The sequence below is a fragment of the Lissotriton helveticus genome, chromosome 1_1 (assembly GCF_964261635.1).
Source record: "Lissotriton helveticus chromosome 1_1, aLisHel1.1, whole genome shotgun sequence".
Lineage (NCBI taxonomy): Eukaryota > Metazoa > Chordata > Amphibia > Caudata > Salamandridae > Lissotriton > Lissotriton helveticus.
This window is the reverse complement of record NC_136057.1, coordinates 442,174,091-442,196,719: the sequence shown is the minus strand read 5'-3', so window position 1 is coordinate 442,196,719 and position 22,629 is coordinate 442,174,091.

Sequence of the window (22,629 nt, the reverse complement as noted above, 5' to 3'; positions counted from 1 at the left end):
CCGTCAGTGCTTTTCCTTTGGAAAAAGAAAAGAACATTTTTGACACACACACTACTAAATATTATGCACTAATTTACCAATATATAAATAAGGCAAATAGAAATATCTTGGTAACACTATGAAATCACATTTGACCCCTAAAGGGTCATGACCCCCAAAAATCTCAGTACACCCCTCACCTATACCAGATAGCACATGAAAATATAGGGGGGCATCACTTTAAATAAAAGATAACTATTGGCTTTGCTGAGGAGTCATCAAAACAACATATAAGGGCAGTGTATTGGCTTTCTTAAAGGTCATTACAACAATATTTAAGGCAAGCCTATTGACTTTGTCACAGGTCTACCCTATTAAAAGACACATAATCCACATGTTACAAACTATCATGATGGCACGGTAATCAAAAACCATGTATAAATGCAATAATTAATGTCAATAATGCATTTCAACATTGCTCAAAAATCATTGTCAACATAAATGAGTAATAAAGCACTTGATATAAAAATAACAGATGTTGGTGTCTTTTTATACACTTTCAGGCCACATAAAATGCAGTCATAGCCCCAGCTTCTAGAGCATGGGTACTCACAAACTTTCTCACAGGGGCCAAATATACAGTGTGGTTTGTGTCCGAGGGCCGCACCAGTGGGGGCGGGGTCAGCGGGAAGGGGGCGGGGCTAGAGCAACAAAAAAAACTGTGACCATGAGGTTGATCACAGGTCCCTGCAGCGGACGCCTTCGTCCACTGAGCCACCAGACCTGGCATACACAAATCAATCAAAATCTCAAAATCTCAAAATCTCAATCTCTCTCTCAATCTCTCTCTCTCTCTCTCAATCTCCCTCTCCCTCTCCCCCTCCCTCCCTCTCTCCCTCCCTCCCTCCCTGTCTCCCTGTCTCCCTCTGTCTCACTCACTCCGACTGTCTCACTCACTCTGACTGTCTCACTCACTCTGACTGTCTCACTCCCTCTCACTCCCTCTCTCCCACCCTCTCTCCCACCCTCTCTCCCACCCTCTCTCTCTCCCTCTGTCTCCCACCCCCCTCTGCCTCCCTCCCCCCCTCTGCCTCTCTCCCACCCTCTGCCTCTCTCCCACCCTCTGCCTCTCTCCCACCCTCTGCCTCTCTCCCACCCTCTGCCTCTCTCCCTTTCTCTGCCTGCCTCTCCCCTTCTCTGCCTGCCTCACCCCTTCTCTGCCTGCCTCTCCCCTTCTTTGCCTGCCTCTTCCCTTCTCTGCCTGCCTCTCTCCTTTCTATGTCTGCCTCTCTCCTTTCTCTGTCTGCCTCTCTCCTTTCTGTCTGCCTCTCCCTTTCTCTGTCTGCCTCTCCCTTTCTCTGTCTGCCTCTCCCTCCCTCTGTCTGCCTCTCTCCCACCCTCTGCCTCTCTCCCACCCTCTGCCTCTCTCCCTTTCTCTGCCGCTCTCCCTTTCTCTGCCTGTCCCTTTCTCTGTCTGCCTCTCCCTTTCTCTGTCTGCCTCTCCCTCCCTCTGCCTCTCTCCCACCCTCTGCCTCTCTCCCTGTCTCTGCCTGCCTCTCCCTTTCTCTGCCTGCATCTCTCCTTTCTCTGCCTGCCTCTCCCCTTCTCTGCCTGCCTCTCTCCTTCTCTGCCTGCCTCTCTCCTTTCTCTGTCTTCCTCTTCCTTTCTCTGTCTGCCTCTCCCTTCCTCTGTCTGCCTCTCCCTCCCTCTGTCTGCCTCTCTCCCACCCTCTGCCTCTCTCCCACCCTCTACCTCTCTCCCTTTCTCTGCCTCTCTCCCTTTCTCTGCCTGTCCCTTTCTCTGTCTGCCTCTCCCTCCCTCTGCCTCTCTCCCACACTCTGCCTCTCTCCCTTTCTCTGCCTGCCTGCCTCTCCCTTTCTCTGCCTGCCTCTCTCCTTTCTCTGCCTGCCTCTCTCCTTTCTCTGCCTGCCTCTCTCCTTTCTCTGCCTGCCTCTCTCCTTTCTCTGCCTGCCTGCCTCTCTCCTTTCTCTGTCTGCCTCTCCCTCCCTCTGTCTCCCTCCCTCTGGGACACGCCGCCTCAAAACGCCTTCCCTGTCGACCTCCGGTGCTCTATGTTGGTCCCAATGGTTGTGATGTCACTGAGCACCAGGCGGGGGGGTTGCGTGGCTCTGGGTCTCAGTTGAATGGGCTTGTGTCCACTGCGAATATATTAATTATGACTGTGTCTTGTAGGTGCTGATTATGTGACCTGGGTTCATAGACACTGGTCATTTCAATGGAAAATGTTTACGGCTTTAAAGGAGCAGGAGGTCTGCATGGATCTGCATCGTACAGCCCCCAGACTTCTCAGGGCGATCTTCTCCCAAAGGACCCCTCCTACCAGCTGCCCTGGCTGAGGCAGCTTACGGGACACACAGCCGCACTCGAGCAATTAACAGGTCTTTAAAAGACAATTTGCATGTTAATGGGGCTTTGTTGGCCTTTCACCTCTTCTTAGGCCCCTGCAGCTCGACTCAATCACTGGAATCGCCCTGGCCCCGCAGCAGAGTCTCTCAGAGTCTCTCAGAGTTGCGCTGCTGAAACACTCCGTGTCTGCAGACACTCTAAAAAAAAATTCCATTAACAAGGGTACAATGTCAGCCAGGTCCGCGGGCCGCAAAGGCAGGCTTGCCGGGCCGCCAGCGGCCCGCAGGCCGTACTATGAGTACCCGTGTTCTAGAGGATGCTGCACTCTCGGCTGAAGAGCAAAAGCTCCAGTCTTGTGAGTGCTTGAAAAGTGACAGGAACATTTCCCCAGATCAAGCTTCCTGTGGCCCGGGAGACAAAGGGTTACTTTCCATATGCATTCTGAGAGGGCCTGCTACAATGTCTGCAGCACACAGAGTACTTAAAAATTATGTGGTGCTGTCCCTAGCGGAGGAAAATCACATGCTGGTCCAACCCCGCAGGGAATTATGACGTGCTCCCTCTTGGAGCAGTGAATATCATATTAGCGGCTTCAACCGTGTTGTTCCTCAGCCACACATCCCAGGCCTCATGGTTTCCTTTTTTCTTTTTGGGGAGGCAGCACAGGGAGAACACCCCATTCTGACCATGCTTACTCCCTGCCCGGCCGGAGTCCATCTTTGCCTGTGAGGGAGCTGATAACTAAGTTCCTTCGGCCTGCTCAATGCCGGTGGATGCACTACTCCTCCCAGAAACGGAGAGCGGGAGCAATGCCACTGCCATTGGTGGCCCCTGAGATAGGGTCCCGGAGTCCTTCTCTTTTGTGATGTGGGGCTTCTGTACTGCGTTGTTTTTTTCAGGCTCCCCCCCTGCACTCCTCCTTTTGTGGGCCCAGAAGTTTAGTCCGGGGCCACTATCCTTCTTCTTGGAGGGTACGACAGAGCTCCCCCTTCAACTTTCCTTGCAAGGGCCCAGAGATGGGACCCCCAGAGCTCTGGGGAGGGAGCCCAATAAACTCCATCTCCCTCAAGGAAGATAAATCATTTGCTCTTGTGCCGAACCCCGTGCGCTGGCCCACCCCGAGCGTAAATTAGGGAAGATGCAGCGGAGCCCTATGTGATCTATTTCTCAAAGGAGGTCAAAAGTCCCAGAACCTCAAATGTGGATAGCTCAGAGTCAGGCCCAATTTTAATGATCTTGGGCTCATTAGGTCTCGCCTGAGCAAGCGCATGCGCTACAAGACATTTAATAACGGGCTTATAAAAGTGCTACCACAGCTTTTGCTGGCCTAGCACTTGCGGTTACGTGCGCGTGCACGCTCGCAGCCCCCAGCTTTCAGCGTCTGATTAGGCGACATCTGGAGCGCGATCACTTTCACTTTTGACGCTCCTGCGCGCGTACCACTCTCGTGCTTTTTTAAAAATTTCCTTTTTTTAAATTTCCTTTTGCGCGAGTGCGCGCACACAACTCGCTTGACCGCACAGGGCTTTATGTGTGGTGCAAAGATCCTTGAACTTGATCCTTTGCTGATTGGTAGCCAATGAAGCTCACGTAGCATTGGTGTAGCGTGTGTCCATCTTGGTTTCTTAAAGATTAATCTTGCCGCGTTGTTCATGACTATTTGTAGTCTGGCCAACAGTTGGTGAGGAAGGCCTGCGTACAAAGAGCTGCCATAATCCAGGCGTGACAAGATCATGGCTGAAAACCGCCCGTCTGAGTGTGGCCGAAGTTAAAAGTGGGGATAGTTTCCGCAGTTGTCGTAGAAGGCCCACGCAGGTGCCTAAAACTGACGAGACTTGTTGTGCCATGGAGAGTTTGGCATCTATGTGAATGCCTAGGCTTTTAACAGCCGCTGCCGGTACCGGAGAGGGCCCTAGTTTTGTCGGCCAGAGAAGATCGTTCCAGGGGCTGGACACTGTGGTGATCGCCAGCACCTCGGTTTTATCCGGATTTATCTTTAGCCAATTGGATGACATCCAATTAACCGTAAATTTTAGTATATTTTGCAATCTTGCGTATGCCATAGGTGAGTTGTCGATTTGTATAATAATTTGAGTGTCATCGGCATAGTTGTAAAGCCGGCACTCCATCTGATTTAGTGCAGAGATCAAAGGCTGCAGATAATCGTTAAAGAGGAATGGCGAAAGTTCTGAGCCTTGGGGGACGTTGCATGAGGGCTCTGCGGAGTTGGAGACCAAGTTAGCCAGTTGGACTCTCTGTGAACGATGTTTGAGAAATGAAGTTAGCCAGGCATGAGCGGTGCCCTGAATGCCGAGATCCCCCTACCGCGACAATAGTTGGTCATGATTGACCATGTCAAATGCCGTGGAGAGGTCTAACAGCACTAGGACACACGGTGTTTTATTGTCTGCCCTGAGTCTCAGATCATCCAGCATGGAGAGCATGACCAATTCCGTGCTGTGAGGGGCCCTGAAGCCGGCCTGGTTCGGTTCTAACAGATGGTTATTTTCAAGATGATGGGAGAGGTGTGGAAGAACGTGCTGTTCAATTACCTTAGCTAGGAATGGCAACTGTGATATAGGCCTAAAATATTTCAAGATCTTGGTGTCGGCGCCAGGTTTCTTTAGAAGCGGGATCAGGTAGGCCTCCTTAAAATCGGAGGCAACCTGTCCTGTTTCCAGGGATCTATTAAGGAGGGAGGGTACTTCATCTTCTATTCCTGGCAAAGCCAGCTTAAAAATCCTAGGTGGGCAGGGGTCCGCTGGTGACCCGGCTTTTACTCTCCCCACCAGGGCTGCCAGCCCTTCCTTAGTAAGTGATCGTAGCGTGGTTAGAGGGTGTGCAATCAGAGGGGCTGTCTGGGAGGGATTACTGGGACAGCTAAAGGTCGGGGTGCGATGGATTTCTGTCAGGAGATCCGATATGTTATTAGTGAAGAAGGACTGTAATTTGTGACAGTCTTCTTGAGTGAAGGACAGGGTCTGTTCCTTGTTTTTCCTTAGCTCGGTCAGGACTTTAAAGGTTTCTCTCTAGGGGTTGCTGGCCGTAGAGATTCTGTTCTCGTAAAATTTGGCTTTCCTAGATATGATAGCCTGTTTATAAGTGGCAAAAGTCTTGACATACAAGGCCCGGGCGCTGGGTTCATATTCTTTGCACCATGCTCTCTCGCTCTGGCGCAGGGCTTAATTCAGTATCCTAAGAGCATCATTGAACCAGGGAGCACCTTTGCCCTTATGCAAGATTCTCACCCTACGTGCGGGTGCTGTTGTTTCTATAGTGTTTTTGAGCTTTACAGATATATTGAGGCTAATGGCCTCTAAATCGCCCTCCGGTTGCGTGGGTGGGTCAGGGTTTTTTAGGATGGCTATCAAATCATCTGCTTTGATCTTATTCCAGCTTCTTAGGATTTTCCACCCCGGTGGTGGTTTTACCGCTCGCCCTGGCAAGGTGAGTCTACCCTGCAATAAATGGTGGTCTGACCATGAGCAGGGAGCGATGGAAATAGGGCTAGACATCGGGACCGTGGTCCAGATCAAGTCCAGTGTGTGACCCTTTTCATGTGTCGATCCCGCCACCCTTTGACAGAGTTCTAATGATATCATGGCCTCTTCTAACTGCATAGCCTCACCGTCCTTAGGGGTTTTCTCCCAATGGAAGTTAAAGTCTCCCATTACCACCAGTCCTTCGTAGCGTGATCGAAGGTCGTGGATTAATTCTAGGAACGATTCAACAAAACCTGGTGATGTACATGGGGGGCGGTAGACTAGAAGTATCACCAAGCAGTCGGAGGGGCAGCAGAACTTAACTCCTAGTATATCCGACCCTCTAGGCTTTCTGTGCAGATGGTTTCCGTTTTGAAGGAGCGGTTGTAGAGGAAGGCTTTCCCTCCCCCCTTCATATTACCCATCCTATTTTTATGGATGGCCGCAAAGTTAGGGGGTAGTGATGCTTATGCCTGTATGGTGAGTTGGGTGCTCCTGTGGGTGCTGTTGTCTGTGTGCCACCCTAGGCCAGAGTATTAGGGGCCAGGCTGCTTTTTAGCAAGCAAATACCCAACCAGGGGCTATCAAAGTGTCACATTGAATAACTGTCGGTAGAAAACAACTGTTCCCATTACTACAAAAACACACTCCACGGGCTCCTAAAAGTCATTTCAAAGTGCAGACAGATTGTGGAGAAGGCACGCTTGTTTATTTTTGTTTATATGCACTCCACCCGAGACTCCTTCATATGCTTCTCTCCCTCACCACACTCTTGGCTATTCCCTCTCGCCTAGGAGCTTCCCCCCTAATCCCCCGTGCTGCCTTCCCACCCATGTGCTTTATCACCGTCTCCTCCACATTGCTGTCTTTATCCTGTTTGATCCCCCACCTGTACCCTGTGTTGCATCTGCCCCTCTTCCCCATGTTGCTTCCGTACCCCAATAGAGCCCCTGTGTTACTTCACATCACCTGTTTTAAAAACCTACTCCCACCCGGGCCCCCATGTTGCTTCTGCCCCTCATCCCCTGTGTTAGTTCTGCCCCGTACCCACATTGCATAACATGGGGCCAATGTATCTGAATCACAGCTCCCAGGTCCAGCCTTGAACTCATACTATGAGTGGACTGCTGACGTCAGTTCGGCCTCTCCCTGGACCCCACCTCTTCTTATTAAACTTGTCTGTTAATAGCTGAGTTCGAAAAAACTCATGATGGTGGGTGTGGCAAAGAAAATACTGCAGCGGAAAATGTGTTAAACGAACACAACCTTCTTGAACAGTGGGCCTTTTGTTTCAGACATGGCTTAGCACAGTGCTCCTGCTCGGAAAAGCAACATGTTTAAAAACGCGGCACTACCGTTCCGTAAATAGCTCATTGAAATATCCCTTCAATTGCAGTTATTATGTAATGATTTTAAAAGACGCATTTTTCCAAGGGGCGTTATTTTTTTAATGTTTGTCCGGTTTATTCCTTGGTTGGTTTCATTGCTGCAGATCATGCAGTTTTCAACTGCGGGAATGGGAGGGGCCTGGGGAGTATTACAGCACTCCACTCACATTCTGGGGAAAGGCGGCCCTTCTGGAACAGAGCATGGGTTTTCTTTAACCCAAGATACACAGGTGTAGAATAAACTGATAGCCGCCTGCTTCCTTAAAGAATCAGAAACATGGCAAACTCACAGCTGTGCATCCAGTCCTAGGTTACTCTTTTACAATTCATTATCAGGCATGGTAGTCCAGCTACTGGAAGGACCAGTGCCTAATTTGAGCCTGTGGTTTCTGGTGCTCAGCACCGGAACTTAAAAGCCAACACCGGTGCTTGTAACAGTCTGGCTAATTTAAAGAAGATCACCACAACAACAGTTAATTAGACATTTAACATACATTAACAAGCATTGGCATAGCCAATAGGTCTTGCCTTTGGGACCTTATAAGTGTTTAGCCATGCAAGAGTTGATGTTGCTGCACCAAGGATATTGTGCTGCATAACTAAATACTTATAAGGTCTCAAAAGCGAGACCTATTGGCTATGCCAATGCTTGTTTTTCTCATGGTGATGAGCTCTATCCAACAGAAGCTGTTTCAGCAGACCTCCTTGCCTCCAAGGTGGCACATTCTGCAGTTAAGTTAAGCCTGACTGCTTTTGTGCCAAGCTACCAGAAGTGTCAATTAAGTACAGGTTTATTTAGTGAATGTTGTGGCTCACCCTGACTAGGATTGTGTTTAATCTTTGAGTGGGGATCTCACACCTTTCAACTAATAACCCACTTTCTTACACATGTAAACAAAATTTGTGATTGTCTGTGCTTACACACATTGGCGCAATAAAGTCAGGCCTATTGGCTCATCCAAAGTTTGTTTTGCTTGTTTTCAATTGTCGATACGCTGCTAGAATTGACCCAACTACTTTGTTTACAGTGGATATAGGGCATATAGGACCTGATATATTAAGATTCCTATTAAGGAATCATAAATTGCATCACATAATGATTTGCAATTCCTATTTCTTAATAGGAATCTACTAAAATGCATTTGGTAGAAGTGGGTGCAATTTGCACACCAACTCCTACCGAATGCAATGATATTTTGTTAACCAACCTATGTATTTATAGGTTGGTTCACAAATTGCCAATTTGTAGTGGTTTGCAATTCGACTTACCACCGGGGTCAGCAGATTACCATGTCTGTGATTGCTTTTAAATAAAGCAACCTTTTTTTAATGCAAATGAATACTTTTCTAAACATTGTTTAGGAGCAGAGCGGTGTGAATGGCAACAAAAATTTGTTGGAATTCACAAAGGGAAAGGAACCCCTTATAGACCACTTCCTGTTTGTGAATGCTTACCACTACTTTTGATTTGGGTGATAAAAAATTAGGTTTCCCTGCGCCAGCCTGCGATGCCCTTGTGCCACCATGGATGCGCTATATTTACAGTGCGGCGCACATGGTGTCAAGGGGCTTGTAAATCTGCCCCTTAATGTTTTGTGACCGGATTTTGGATGAAAAATATTGACACATGAGCTAAAGAATATGCATTTGGAAGGGACATCCTTTTAAATGTCCCTTTCAAATACAGACTCTTTATGTATTCTAAAAGCCAAATTGAGATTCGGCCACATCGGCCACATTACCGAATGGCAATATGGGTTTAGTACATTTAAAGAAAAATATTTTGGGTTTGCAAAAGCTCAAATTTGACCTTTGTGACCGTAAAATCGCTTGATACATCAGGCCCTTAGAGATTTGACTGGGTTCGTGCAGAGGGGCTGTAAAGAGCACGTGTTCAGGCCTCAGCCCCGCCAGAATGCTTGTGTTTTGAGACATTGTTGCCTGGCCAACAAACACAACTGGCCTGCATGTTTTGTCACCCTACTTTCCACCCTAAATCTGGAGGCTCGTGAATACCAGTGGCAATGTTGGTATGTATTACAAATTCAAAACGCTTCACTTTATGATGAGTTTAGGATAAGTTGTAGGCATGTGGTTTTCAGATGAATGTTTTCTAAGTTTCAAGTGGAATCTTGAGCTTTACAAAACAGTATAATTTCGAGCACATAAAACACATCCATTTTGACATTTTTACTAGCAACGAGTTTATGCATTTCTATACACCAGTAGTAAACCCAACACGTGATTTTTCCAGACACGTCAAAGTAAAATATATAAAACTCTAAAACAATAAAAATACTAGTAAAGATTCGTCATTAGGAGACGCATATCATCATGTCATTTATGAAGCATTTTGGGCGGTTATCACAGCACCAGTATTAAGCAAGGAAAACCGCTTTCGAGAGAGAAAAGAAGCTTTCATTTTGCTAATACTCTAACAAATCAATAGCAGAATAATTCAACAATGGAGACAGTCCTTGTCACAAAAGTCTAACCTATACTTGTATAAGGACCTTTAAAGACAAGCACAGGCAAATCTAACAGGTCTCGCCTACGAGAGCTATTGCTTTGACAATGTTTTGTAGCCATGATTTACAGTTGCGCGGATGCTTTGGCTAAAACACATTTACTTTAAAAAGTGCTATGATGCGGCCAGGGCTAATGTTTATCTGTTAAAGTGCATTAGCACTGGAGGCATCATAGTCTTTTTTTATTATTATTTTAGCCATGCTGACCAGCAGCCACACTGCTATGCTGCATGGCTTAAAATCATTGCCTAATTTGGCAATGGCCATACTGTACAGCATGAACAAAAAGCAAAGGCAAAGCCAATCATCTCAAATGCGAGACCTATTTGCTTTGCCAGTGGGACGAGAGGGGTGAGTGACAAGGGCAACAAGCGATGGGGGCAAGAAGCAATGGAGCATGCGGGAAAGATGGCAGCAACAAGAAACAACACAGGAGCAATGGGGCAACAAACAACAAGGAGAGAAGCAACGACAGATAGCAAAAAAAAAGTACCTAAATTGGAATGCGAGCAGTGAAAGGACACTAATACAGCTGTTAATCAGTATTTTGTCAAAGCTCCATTGAATAGACAAATACACTAAGTAGAAGAAAGTTCAAGTGGCGTCCTGACCAATGAGAAGCAAGGAAATGAGAGCGACAATGGAACCAGCTAATGGTAAGTAAAGGGCAGGCTAAAAGCCCCTTTTAGATTTTTTTTAATAAGTCTCACTTAGGAAGTAATGTATTGTCTAGTCTACCTCACACAAAGAGAAGTATAGCAATTCCATCCAACAGCTGTGTATGAGTGCATGCATACTGGATCACCGCAATCTAGGTAAACGAGGCAAAGCTGTCTCACAGGCATTATTAATTTGGGGTGCACAGCAAAGTGGTTTCCTATGCACTGAGGCGTACCGTACAACTGTTTCCAAATCAGTGAGCTAAATTATACCGTAGCACTACACTGCCCCACACTCTCTCATCTATAACATTGTCCACAAAGTGCGAAATGTGAAACCTAGCATTCCGATATACCAACGCAACCAATGCTAAACTCTTCAATGTCTTACAGCAACTCACCAAACCCCCCAGCGAAGCCACGGACATCACACCATCCCAGGAACTATGCAACAAGCTCAGCTCCTATTTCCACTCGAAAATCAAGGCGCTCTACGACAACTTCAGCAAACAGACGCTGGTCACCACCCCCCTCGCCACCACCACCGATAAAGACCCGACCATCACAACTTGGAACCCTGCCACCGTCGAACTCACCACCATGACCATGAGAAACACCCACTCAGGTCCCCTGCCCACCGCACATCTACCACAGGGCCACCACCGCCATCGCACCCGAACTAGGATGGACCATCAAACCAAGCATCTTCCCAGACGCATGTTTTGTTATGTTATGTTATGACAATTTGTATGTAGTGCACACTAATACTCGCAGGTGTCTAGGCGCTCGTGGTCTACCAAGCTGAGTCAGGCAACACTAATTTCTAAAAAGCCATGTCTTAAGCAATTTCCTGAACTCAAGTAGGGAGGAAGTCTTCCTAAGGGAGAGCAGAAGTGAGTTCCATTCCTTTATTGCATTGTAACTGAAACTCCTTCCCCCCCAGTTTGCCCTTTTAACTCTGGGGGTGGACATCAGGTGGGCATTAGCAGAGTGAAGTAATCTATTTGGAGAGTATCAACTAAGAAGGTCTCAAAGAAACTGCGGCCCTTCTTTGTGAAAGGCTGTATGAGCAATACAAAGATCCTTGAATTTGATACTCTGACCTACTGGCAGCCAATGTAATTCCTGAATCCCTGCTCTGATAGAGTGGTGTTTGGGGATATCCAGGACAAGTCTAGCAGCAGCATTTTGTACTGCCTGCAACCTTCTAAGTAAATTGGATTGTAAGTTCAGATATAACCCATTACAATAGTCCAATTGGTAAACAACTAGGGAGGTCAGTACAGTTTTTCTGGTATTTAACAGGAAAAAAGGTAGTATCTTACGTAAGATTCTAATGGTAAGAAAAGAAGAGGACAGTACCTTAGAGACTTGGTACTTAAGATTTAATTTTTTATCTATAATAACCCCTAAATTATTTGCCTTGGCTACCGGCATGGGAGGAGGGCCTACGGTGTCTGTCCACCAAACTAGCGACCACTGAGGTTAGAGGTTACTAAACAACACCACCTCAATTTTGTTAGAATTCAACTTCAGGCAATGCCTACCCATCCAGTTGCTAAGGGTGACCAAACAGTCATGAAGTTTGGTCAAATAATTGATATCCTTGTCAGTTGCTGAGATAACCAACTGGGTATCGTCAGCGTAGGAAGAAGGAACTAAATTAAAACTGCTGATCAAGGGAGCCAATTCGGAGACATAAATATTAAAAAGCGTCAGGCTTAGCGAGGACCCCTGTGGCACCCCGCAAGGCAGAATAAAAGGCGCTCACTCAAAATTGCCCAGAGGCACTGTTTGAATTCTATCCGAAAGGAATGAGGTCAGGAGGGAAAGGGCTTTTCCTCCTATCCCTGTTGTTTTTAGGCATTCAACCAAAAGAGTATGGTCCACGGTATCAAAAACCGCAGACAGGTCGAGCAGAACGAGGGCAGCCGATCCTCCACCGTCTAATGCCTTACAGATTTACTCTGTAGTTTTTATTAGAGCCGTCTCGGTACTATGACCCGTTCTGAAACCAAATTGACTTTGGTCGAGGATGTTATTCTCTGGGATAAAAGTAGAGAGTTCAGTATTTAACATTTTCTCTATGATTTTAGCAGGAACTGGAAGCCTTGCTACGGGGCGGTAATTCGCAGGATCAGTTATGTCCAAGTTTGGTTTTTTAAGTAGGGGCAATATACCGGCCTGTTTCCATCGAAATGGAAAATGAACTTGTAGTAGCATCAGATTAAACAAGTGAGTTAGCAGTGGGCTGACAATATGACTGATGCGCTGCAGAATCTTGGGGGGGGCAGGGATTATCAGGGGATCCTGATTTGGTTGTTGAAAGGAGTGTAGCTATTTGAACTGAGGAGACGGGGGAGAAGTTAAGAAAATACACTTTGCCCAAAATTGCTTGTTCTGGGTGGTCTGATTCATTAGAATTTGGTTTGTGGTTGGCAAATAGGTTATATATTTGGTCCACCTTAGATTTAAAAGAGTCGGCAAGAGTGCTGAAAAAAGACTGACTAGTATTGCCAATGTGATCATTAGGGACTGTGGTCAAATTTTTTATCGTCTTGAAACGTTCCTTACTGGAATTACTGGCTTTTTCAATTTGGGCCATTAGATACTGGCTTTTTTCCACAATTAGCTTTTTCTTGTAATCTGCAAGCATGCATTTGTACACACCCTTTTCCTCCACTTTCTCTCTTGCCTTCTACAGGCTTGTTTATCTAGTCGTAAGGCCTCCGAAAACGAGGGGGCCGACGGGATCTTTCTATTTTTATTGATCATTGTGCTAGGGGCTCCTACCGCAAATTTGGACTCCAGCCACTCTGCGTAGTTTGTGGCTGCGGCCTCTACTTCTGAATCCAAATCTGGTTGACTTTGTACTAACTGGTTTACCAGTGTCTAGGCAGAGGTCAAACCCCTCCTTAAGAAGCGGTCAAACCTCTCCTTAAGAAGCCCACAGCCGACTCTACAGACCTGAAAAACCTACCGGCCAATCTCTATCCTCCCTTTCGCCGCCAAAGTCACGAAAAGACTCGTAAACACCCAGCTGACAGCCTTCATCGAAGAGAACTCCATACTAGACGCATCCCAGTCCGGCTTCCGTAGCAACCACAGCACCGAGACCGCCCTCCTCGCTGCCACCGATGACATCCGCATGCTACTCGACCAGGGACACACAGCAGCCCTCATCCTACTAGACCTCTCCGCAGCTTTCAACACCATCTCTCATCACACCCTCGCTGCCGTCTGCACGACGCTGGGACACAAGGAACTGCCCTCTCCTGGATCAGTTTCTTTCTCTCCGGGCAGAACCCAGAGGATCAGACTCCCCCCTTCCTCTCTGAACCCACAGAGGTCAACTGCGGAGTACCCCAAGGATCATCACTCAGCCCCACACTCTTCAACATCTACATGGCCCCCCTCGCCGCCATCAGCAGACAGCACGGGCCTAGCATAGTATCATATGCCGACGATACCCAGCTCATCCTCTCGCTCACCAAGAACCCCGAAGACACCAGACTCTGCTTCCAGCAAGGAATGAGGGACGTCGCGGCCTGGATGAAATGCAGTTGCCTGAAGCTCAACTCAGAGAAAACCGAGGTCCTCATCCTCGGACCCTCCACTTCCACCTGTGTCGACACCTGGGGGCCCTCTGCCCTCGGGGATCCCGCCCACCCCAACAGACCATGCACAGAACCTTGGCATCATCCTCGACTCCTCACTCACCATGACCCACCAGATCAACTCCGTCGCCTCCACCAGTTTCAACTGCCTCCGGATCTCCACAAGACCTTCGAATGGATCCCCCCCGAATGTAGAAGAAACATTACCCACACTCTTAAACCAGCAGACTAGGCTACGGCAACGCCCTCTATGCCGGAAGCAACAGAACTCTCCTTCACATGCTCCAAACCATCCAGAACGCCGCAGCCTAGATTGTCCTCGGGAACCCACGGCACGACCACATGACCCAACACCTGCAAGACCTCCACTGGTTCCCCGTCGAGAAGAGAGTAACTTTCAAACTGCTCACCCAACCTACAAATCCATCCACAACATCAGACCCAAATACCTCAACGAGAGAGTCTCCTTCCAAGTACCCAAGAGGAACCTCTGCTCCACCGACCTTGCTCTCGTTGAGACCCCCGCATCCGCCGAACCAGAGCAGACGGAAGAGCTTTCTACTACATAGCAGCCAAAGCATGGAACAAGCTCCCCATCGACATCAGACGCTCCCCCACCCTCCACACCTTCAGGAAGAACATCAAGACCTGGCTTTTAGACTGAACCGGAGCTTCCCCCCCCACTCCCCCCAGCGCCTTGAGACCCTTGCGGGTGAATAGCACACTTTATAAACCCTATAATTGATTGATTGATTGATATCACAAGCAATGTACAAGGTAAAACAAAGCTCTGTCAGAGGGAACCAATGATATACAGCATTACTGTACTCAGGGCCAGTAGATTCAAGACTCTCCCTCTGCAGCTCCGTTGCTGTGCCACTGTTGCTGCCCTTTTGAGTGCCAGGTGCAGGTAAGGGTTTGAGCCATCACGTTGTGCCTTGCTGTTTCTGCCCATTTGTTTTGCCTGTGTCACTTTTGCCCTTATTTTATTTTGTGACTGTCTTGTGCCCACTTTTGTTGCAAGTGTTACTTTTGCCCTTTATTTGTTGTGCCTGTGTCACTGTTGCCCTTTATTTGGTGCCTGTCTTTGTACTGTTTTTCAGCCTCAGTCTCTCTGCCTGTTCACACTCCCATCCAACCGCTGCTTGCCCCGCGGCCATCTCCCCTGCCGATCCCGCCTCCCAGCTGTGCCTCCCTTCCCCTATTTAATGGCGGACGCTGCGTATGAGTGAGAGCAGGACCTCTGACCTCCTGGCCAGAGATCTGCTCTCTCTCTCTGCTACTGTGCTGCTGCCGCTGCCCTGTGCAGTGCCCTGTGCAGGTAGGGGTTTGAGCCACCGCGTTGTGCCTTGCTGTGTCTGTCCGTTTTTTTTTGCCTGTGTCACTGTTGCCCATATTTTATTTTGTGCCTGTCTTGTGCCCGCTTTTGTTGCCAGTGTTACTTTTGCCCTTTATTTGGTGCCTGTCTTGTTATTGTTTTTCAGTCCCAGTCTCTCTGCCCGTTCCTGCTCCCTTCCAACCACTGCAGCCCCCGCGGCCCCTCCCCCCTGCCGATTCCCACCTCCCCTTCCCTCTTTACTGGCGGCCACTGTGCGACCGCGCCTCTGACGTGCCGCAGGCACACCAAATTTAGGAGAGTAGGGTCACCCCCACTTTTTGCTGCGATTTTCTAGTTTTTCGACTTTAGTGTGGCTGTGGGCCTGCTAATCAGACCCACAGCCCAGCTGTTCTCTCTTTAAATCGATACGATGTAATTTAGGTACATACCTGATTGGGTATTGGGTCACCTTTGTGAGCCCCTGTATAGTGTACTATAGGTACCCAGGGCATAGGTGCATCCAAGGCCTACCAGGGGCTGCAGCATGTATTATGCCACCCAAGGCAGGCCATCCAAACTGACACCACAGGCTGATAACTCAGCTTGGGTAAGGTGGTATAATCAGATATAGTAAATATAGTATGTCTATATCTACCTTATATATAGACACATAGTAACCTCAAGTCACTCCTATGCCAGGCCTTAACAATCCTGGAGGCAGAGTGCTTGGTTTTATGTGAGAGGGTGCCCTAGCATGAGCTGAGCCCCTTTGCAGCTTTCGGAACCATGTCCTTCTAGCTGTTCTATGATATAACCATACCATATACTCTAAAGTGCATTATAAGCCTCGCGGTTAATGCTAACTTTGGTTTGGCTTTATCAAAACATGTCGTGTAAGGTGTCAAACACTTTGGAATACTACCCCCCCCGCCAATTCTGGCGGCGGGGGTAGCATTCCACCCTTGTAGAGGGAGAAGACATGTATGTTACTGCTTTACCTGATTAAAGTTAAACAGAGCCTCAGCATCACAAATTAGATGCTGCTGCCACAGACACGAGTCTGCCCTCCTGCAGCTGGGGGAAACTCCAGCAAGGGAGGCCTGGACAATAGGTTTCCTGTCTCCCTCCCCAGACAGCCTGTAGTGTATTGGGGCAGGGTGGGTTGAATGGAAAGAGGCTTTTCCAGACACTGCCTGGGGCACACAAGGTGCTCCATGCATAGCCCAGTTCAAACCAGTTGCTGGGGCACTCCAGCCCCGCTCTGGCGTGAAACTGGACAAATGGAAAGGGGTGTAACCACCCCCTTCCCAGGTCCACCCATAGGAGGGACCTAGCAGGTAATCCAGCCCATTTTCTTAGTATAAAGATAGGTGCTGTGTTCCCAGGACTTTAGATTATCCTGGAACGAAACTCTGAAATGAAACTCTTGAGCCTTCGACGTTCTATTCCGACTAGAAGACTGAAGACATCTCCCTTGTGGTCAAGGAGTGACCACCCTGTGCAAACAGGCACCACCAGTAACTTGCCGGTCTGCTTTGTCGACGCTCACGATGGATCCCGAAGACTCAGTGACTCAAGAACTGGACTCTCAGACTTTTCTGACTCACATCGACAGCAAACCTGAGACCCGTGGCGGACACGAGAGACGTGGGACCGGACACCCTGGACATCCTGCATTTTCCTAACAGTGCAACTACCGAGGCACCCTCGCAGTTGTGCATTAGAGTGCGAGAAGCCCCAGACCCGAGTGCCATTTGCACTGAAGCTCAGCCCTCCACACTCCACGAGTGCGGCGTGGAGCCCGATCTTGCATTTCAGCTCAATGCGTCTTCCCAGTTGCTAGCCCGCTGGCTAGTGAGCCCCCTGAAGACAAACCTTTGAAACCAAACTGCTTTCCTGGTTGCTCCAGGCTTGCTCCAGCTTCCCTGCAAAGGAGAAGTTCCCCAAATCTTGCTGGTCTGACTCAAAGCCAATCTTCACTTCTTGCATGGATTGCGTTTGCCAAGGCTTGTTGGGTCCAGTCTGGATACCGACACCTCAGTCAACTAGATCCTTCATGGGATAGCTCGAATCCAGCTCCTGGTTGTCGTCAACACCTCCTGGTCGTTGTGGCTGCAGAGACAAGCTTCACCTCTTCACCTAGTAACCCAGACTCTGTCCCCTCTGCTTTCAGGTTCTTCAGTTCTTCGATCCACCCTTGGATCCACCCAGACACTCTTCCTTTGGCCGCCTGCAGCACTTCTTTTGCAGATCTCCATTGAAAGCATCGACGAAACCCGACACGGAAAGGCACCTATGCACCCGGCTCCCCTGGGTGAGGTAACTCGAGTACTCCGGTGCTCCCGTGGGTATTGGCTCTCCAAGTGTCCTAGTTTAAAGGGGTTTTGTCATAGTCCATCCGGATGTGCCCTAAAACAGTAACTTTGTAACTTCTTCGTTCTCCATTATAAGTCAATGGTAACTCGCGACTGTGTTTAGACACTGCATGCGTCTCCCGTGGGTCTCCTACTTCCTAAACTTTGGTTGTTCAGTGTAGCCCCAGCGATTTCCTAGGCCCTAGGCCTATTCACTATTTCTGAAGTGGTTCTTATACCACTTACTTAATATATGGTTTGTGAGGCCCCTAGGGCATAACTGTTTTTGTGCAACTTATCGTATGCTAATTGAGTAACTTGTGATGTACTTCGATCTCTGACCTCATAAAGAGTGCAGAGGGGTTGTGTTAGAAATAAATACATATATATTTTATATATACCTTGTGTGGTGTCCTTTCATTTGGTATTCAAGGGATTATAATTGGTAAAACAGCTTGCTTTACATGCTCCCTGAAGTCTTAGCCTATTTATTTTTATTTATTTAAAACATTTATAAAGCGCAACTATCACCTTGCAGGTATCCTGGCGCTGAGACAACTCTTTAAGAAGGATGCACTGGGAGACAACAGTTGAGTAATTGAAAGTTAACATTTTGGATACAACCAGGTTTTGACCCGTTTCCTAAAAGGGAGAAGTTTGGTTAATTGACGGACATCCAGAGGCAGGCTGTTCCAGAGTTTTGATGCAGTAACCCTGAAAGATCTTCCTCCTGTCCTGACTTTTTAAAATCTTGGTATTTTAACAAGACAGGCTGTTGTGGATCTGAGGGCTCTGGTTGGAATGTACCATTCAAACATAGATTGCAAAGGAGCGGGCCCAACTCCGTGCAGAGCTTTAAAAACAAGGCAGAGAGATTTAAAAGCAACTCGCTGTTTCATGGGGAGCCAGTGAAGCTCAGCCATTGCCGCAGTGGCCGAGGATCTCCTAGGCCATCCCAGGACCAGTTTGCCGGCAGCTGATTGAACTCTTTGGAGTCTGTCTAACAGCGCAGACGGAGCCTCGAGCAGCAGCGCATTGCAATAGTCAAGGCGACTGAGGATAGTACACCTGGCTATTAAGGCCCGGGCCTGCAAGGGAAGGAGTGGAAAGATCTTGCGGAGTGACCGAATAAGGGAAGTGCAGGTGAGCACTGTTTTCGCAACCTGGGCTTCCATGGTGAGCTTATTGTCTATCATAACACCCAGATTGCGAACGGTGGTGACCGGCTGTGGTTTTTCCAGAGTTTCAGGGGGCCAAAACTCAGCTGGAACGGGCGGGGGATCCGACTTCCGGCACAGAACAGAACCTCGGTTTTGGCGGCGTTGAACTGTAAGGAATTCTTGTGTAGCCAGCAAGTCACGAAACTACTCCAAAGGAATAGATTCCTCACCCTCCCAGGAGAGGATGAGCTGAGTGTCATCGGCATAGTTAATTGCTCTTAGCCTGTGGGATTTTATTAACGTAATCAGAGGTTTTAGATACACGTTAAATAGAATCGGGCTTATGGACGAGCCTTGAGGCATCCCGTGGGTCACCGGGGAGAAGGCCGATTGATACGGGGGGAGGGACACGGCCTGCTTCCTATCCCGCAGGAAGGAGTGAAACCAATGCAGGGCAGTGCCACCCACCCCGGCCTCTTTTAGTCTCTCCAGCAGAATCATATGGTTGACCGTATCGAATGCGGCAGACAGGTCCAGTAGGATCAAGGCTGCTGCCTGGCCCCTGTCTGCACGCATACGAAGGTCCTCCATGGCAGTGAGTAGAGCTGTTTCAGTGCCATGGGCTGGAGGAAAGCCAAATTGTATTTCGTCCAGGAAATGATTCTGCTCCAGGTGTTTGGAGAGGCACGAACTCACCCAGCGCTCGGCAATTTTTGCCGGGAAAGGTAGCAGGGAGATTGGTCGATAATTCTGTAGACACTCAGGATTCAGGGAGGGTTTCTTCAACAGTGGCCTAATAAGAGCCTGCTTCCAAAGGGCAGGAACTAGGCCACTGCTCAAGGATTGATTGCAAATCCTACAAAGAGTGGGGAAGAGTTCTTCACCGGATACCTTCCAATTTTTAGGGGGGATGGGGTCGAGAGGAGAGCCCGAGGAAATCCCATGAGCCAGTCTGTTAAATTCCACCTCAGTAATGGGGGGGAATTCCCACAGGAGGTCCATGGGCTGGCACCCTTGGCTCGCTGCTCCATGGTCGATGATGGCAGTGTCAGGGCCGATGGGGTCGACTGGAGTGGGGGGGATGCTTAGGTTTCGAATGATGGTCTCAATTTTGTCATTGAAAAACAGCGCCAGACTGTCGCACAGGTGTTGTGTGGGAGGGATAGCTTTTTTTGCGCAATCAGGGTGGGTAAGGCTGTTCAAAATCTGGAAGATACTCTTGGAGCTGTTGGCGGCTGTACAGATTGTGGAACAGTAGTAAGCAGCTTTGGATTTCATAATCGCATTTTTATATTCAAAAAGTTTAATTTTCCAGATTTGCTTGTTGGCATCAAGGTAGCCCAGTCTCCATTTTCTTTCCGCCTGCTTACAAGCCGATTTAAGAACCTTTAGAGAGTCATCGAACCAAGGAGCTGATGCTCTACTCTTGTGCTTACATGTTTTTAATGGAGCTAGGGAGTCAATAGTTGTCGATATCTTGAGACAGAGAGCCTCATAATTATCCTCGGCCGGGAGGTGTGGAGAGAAGCTATCCTCCACTTGAAACATAGCACCAGTAGTTCTCCCCCTTTCCAGAGCTTTCCAATCTCTATATGTGACTGCTGGTCCATGCTACCACTAGGATAGCTTGTCTATAAGGTTGACTTTACAACCACCATCAATAAGGGTCGTTTAGACTGGTGCAAGGTGCCCACTGGAATAGTGGACATCTTATGCCAGGCTAACTTCTCACGCCAAAGGCAAGCCCATGTGCGCCCGTCCGTGACCCGACCACTACCCGACCCTGACCAGCGCCAGAGACCCTGGATCTCTGCCTGTTGGACTTGGCCCTTTTCCCCCAAACATTTTCGCTTTTTGCCCCCCCTAATTTGAAATGTCTCCCCCGTGGTAATAAACCTGTATAGGCCATGTGTGGTGTGAGACACCTTGTTAATATGTAATGCCATGCAATGGTGTGAGCACTTGTCAATTTCCCCCTTGTAAAATGCACCCTGGTGAAATGCTGTGTTTTTAAAATGGATGCCCAGGCTATGTGTGTGCCACCTGACTGCAGGAGGTTAGCAGTCTAGTCGTCAGGTACCCAGTCACCCCTAGCTTTTGGAGGGAAAGCCTGGCACCCAGGCTGCTCTACTCCCCCCCTGAGCCAGTTTAGGCCAGTTTTGCCAACATTCTAGAAGGTTCTGGCACTGCCTGGGAGGAGGGTATAAGTAAGGGGGGTGTGCCACCATGCAGTGAGACAGAGCTGGGACAGGAATGCGAGGGGACCTGCTGCGAGGGGATACCGCCACTTGGGCCTGTGTGCTGGACCCTACACCCATCCAGAACCCCCCTACTGTCCCCAGGGTTTGTAAAGCCCCACTTCAGGAGTTCAAGGCTGCTGTGTGGGAGGAGGGCCACGCTGCAGTGGGAATGGTGAGAGCCTACCACCCTGCTTTGATGATGCCCCCAATACCTGCTGACCTGGCCCAGTAGTGCTACAGCTCTGTCCCCAGGGCCCCTGAAGAAGGAGGGCCCACCTAGGTCCCTGCCACTATTGGGACCTTGAACCACGCCAGCGCTGCGCGAAGGAACGCCCCCCTAGGAGGTGAGGAGTGTGCCCCTGGGGCTGGCTGTGGAACTGTTCGCCCCCTTGCGATGTCTGCCTATCAAGCGCTACCCTTGTGAAACGGTGGTCCCCTTGGGAAGCGCTGGGCTGTGAGGAGCTACCTGTGAAGCGCTGTATGGGGAAGATTGTTCCCCCGAGGAACTGGTACTTGTTGGAGCGCTGTGGCCTGTGACTGTGGTGGCCCCGAGGTGCTGCTGGCCCTTTGAGCCGCAGGGCCCTGGAAGTTGTGTGGCCCGAAGAGAGGAGCTGAGTGCCGTGAAAAGCACTGTGGGTGCCTACCCCACGTGTTCGCGCCCTTTTTCGGAGGGAATAGCGCTGCAGGAGCCTACCCTGCGTTTTGGCGCGCTGTTGGCGATCGAAATAATTAATGAAAGGGAGCCTACCCCTTATCGCTCCCGATCTCACCGCCGCAGCCCGGGGAGTGTTGGCGCTGCCTCGCACCGGTTGTAAGTTGCCAAAAATCACCGCCGCGGCCCGGCGCTACTTCGGGAGACCCCCCGCTGCTGTGGGCATCGTCGCGGCGGCCCTGAAGCCGTCAGGGCCCGCATCACGTGGCTGGGGCGCCGGTGACATCACCAGCCGCGCCCCCAGCCCGCCGCACCCGGATTGGCCAGTGCTGCCGCGCCCCCTGAAGGCACGCAAGGATAGGCCGGCCGGCCAGCCAGAGGAAGGGAAGCCGACCTAAGCCCCGGGTCCCCATGAGGGAGGGGGGCCCGGGTGAAGCTGATGGGTGAGAGGCGCCGGTGCGGGGCCCCTGTAGTCTGAAGGGAGCGCCAGGGGAAGCGACCGGAGCGAGAGTCCACCCTGCGGGTCTGGGTCCGAGCGGACCAACGGAAGCCCCGGGTCCCCATGAGGAAGAGGATGGGCCCAGGTGAAGCTGGGAGGGAGAGCTGTTCTCGGCGGGGCTCTCGGAGAGTGAAGGAGAGCCCCGCGTGTGTCCCGCGCCTCCCCTCCACAGGCCGGTGATTGGTCCTGGGCTCCGGAGGCCGGAGGAGGCCCGGGACCCGGAAGGAACCAGCACGGGCGCTCGGAGAACGAGCGAGTGCCCCGAGGAGAGCCAAGGAGGTTGACGGAAGCCCCGGGTCCACGTGGGAGAGAGAGGGACCCGGGTGAGGAGCTAAACTGTTGGCGGGGCTCCCACGAGGAAGAGGGAAGCCCCGCTGTGCCCACCG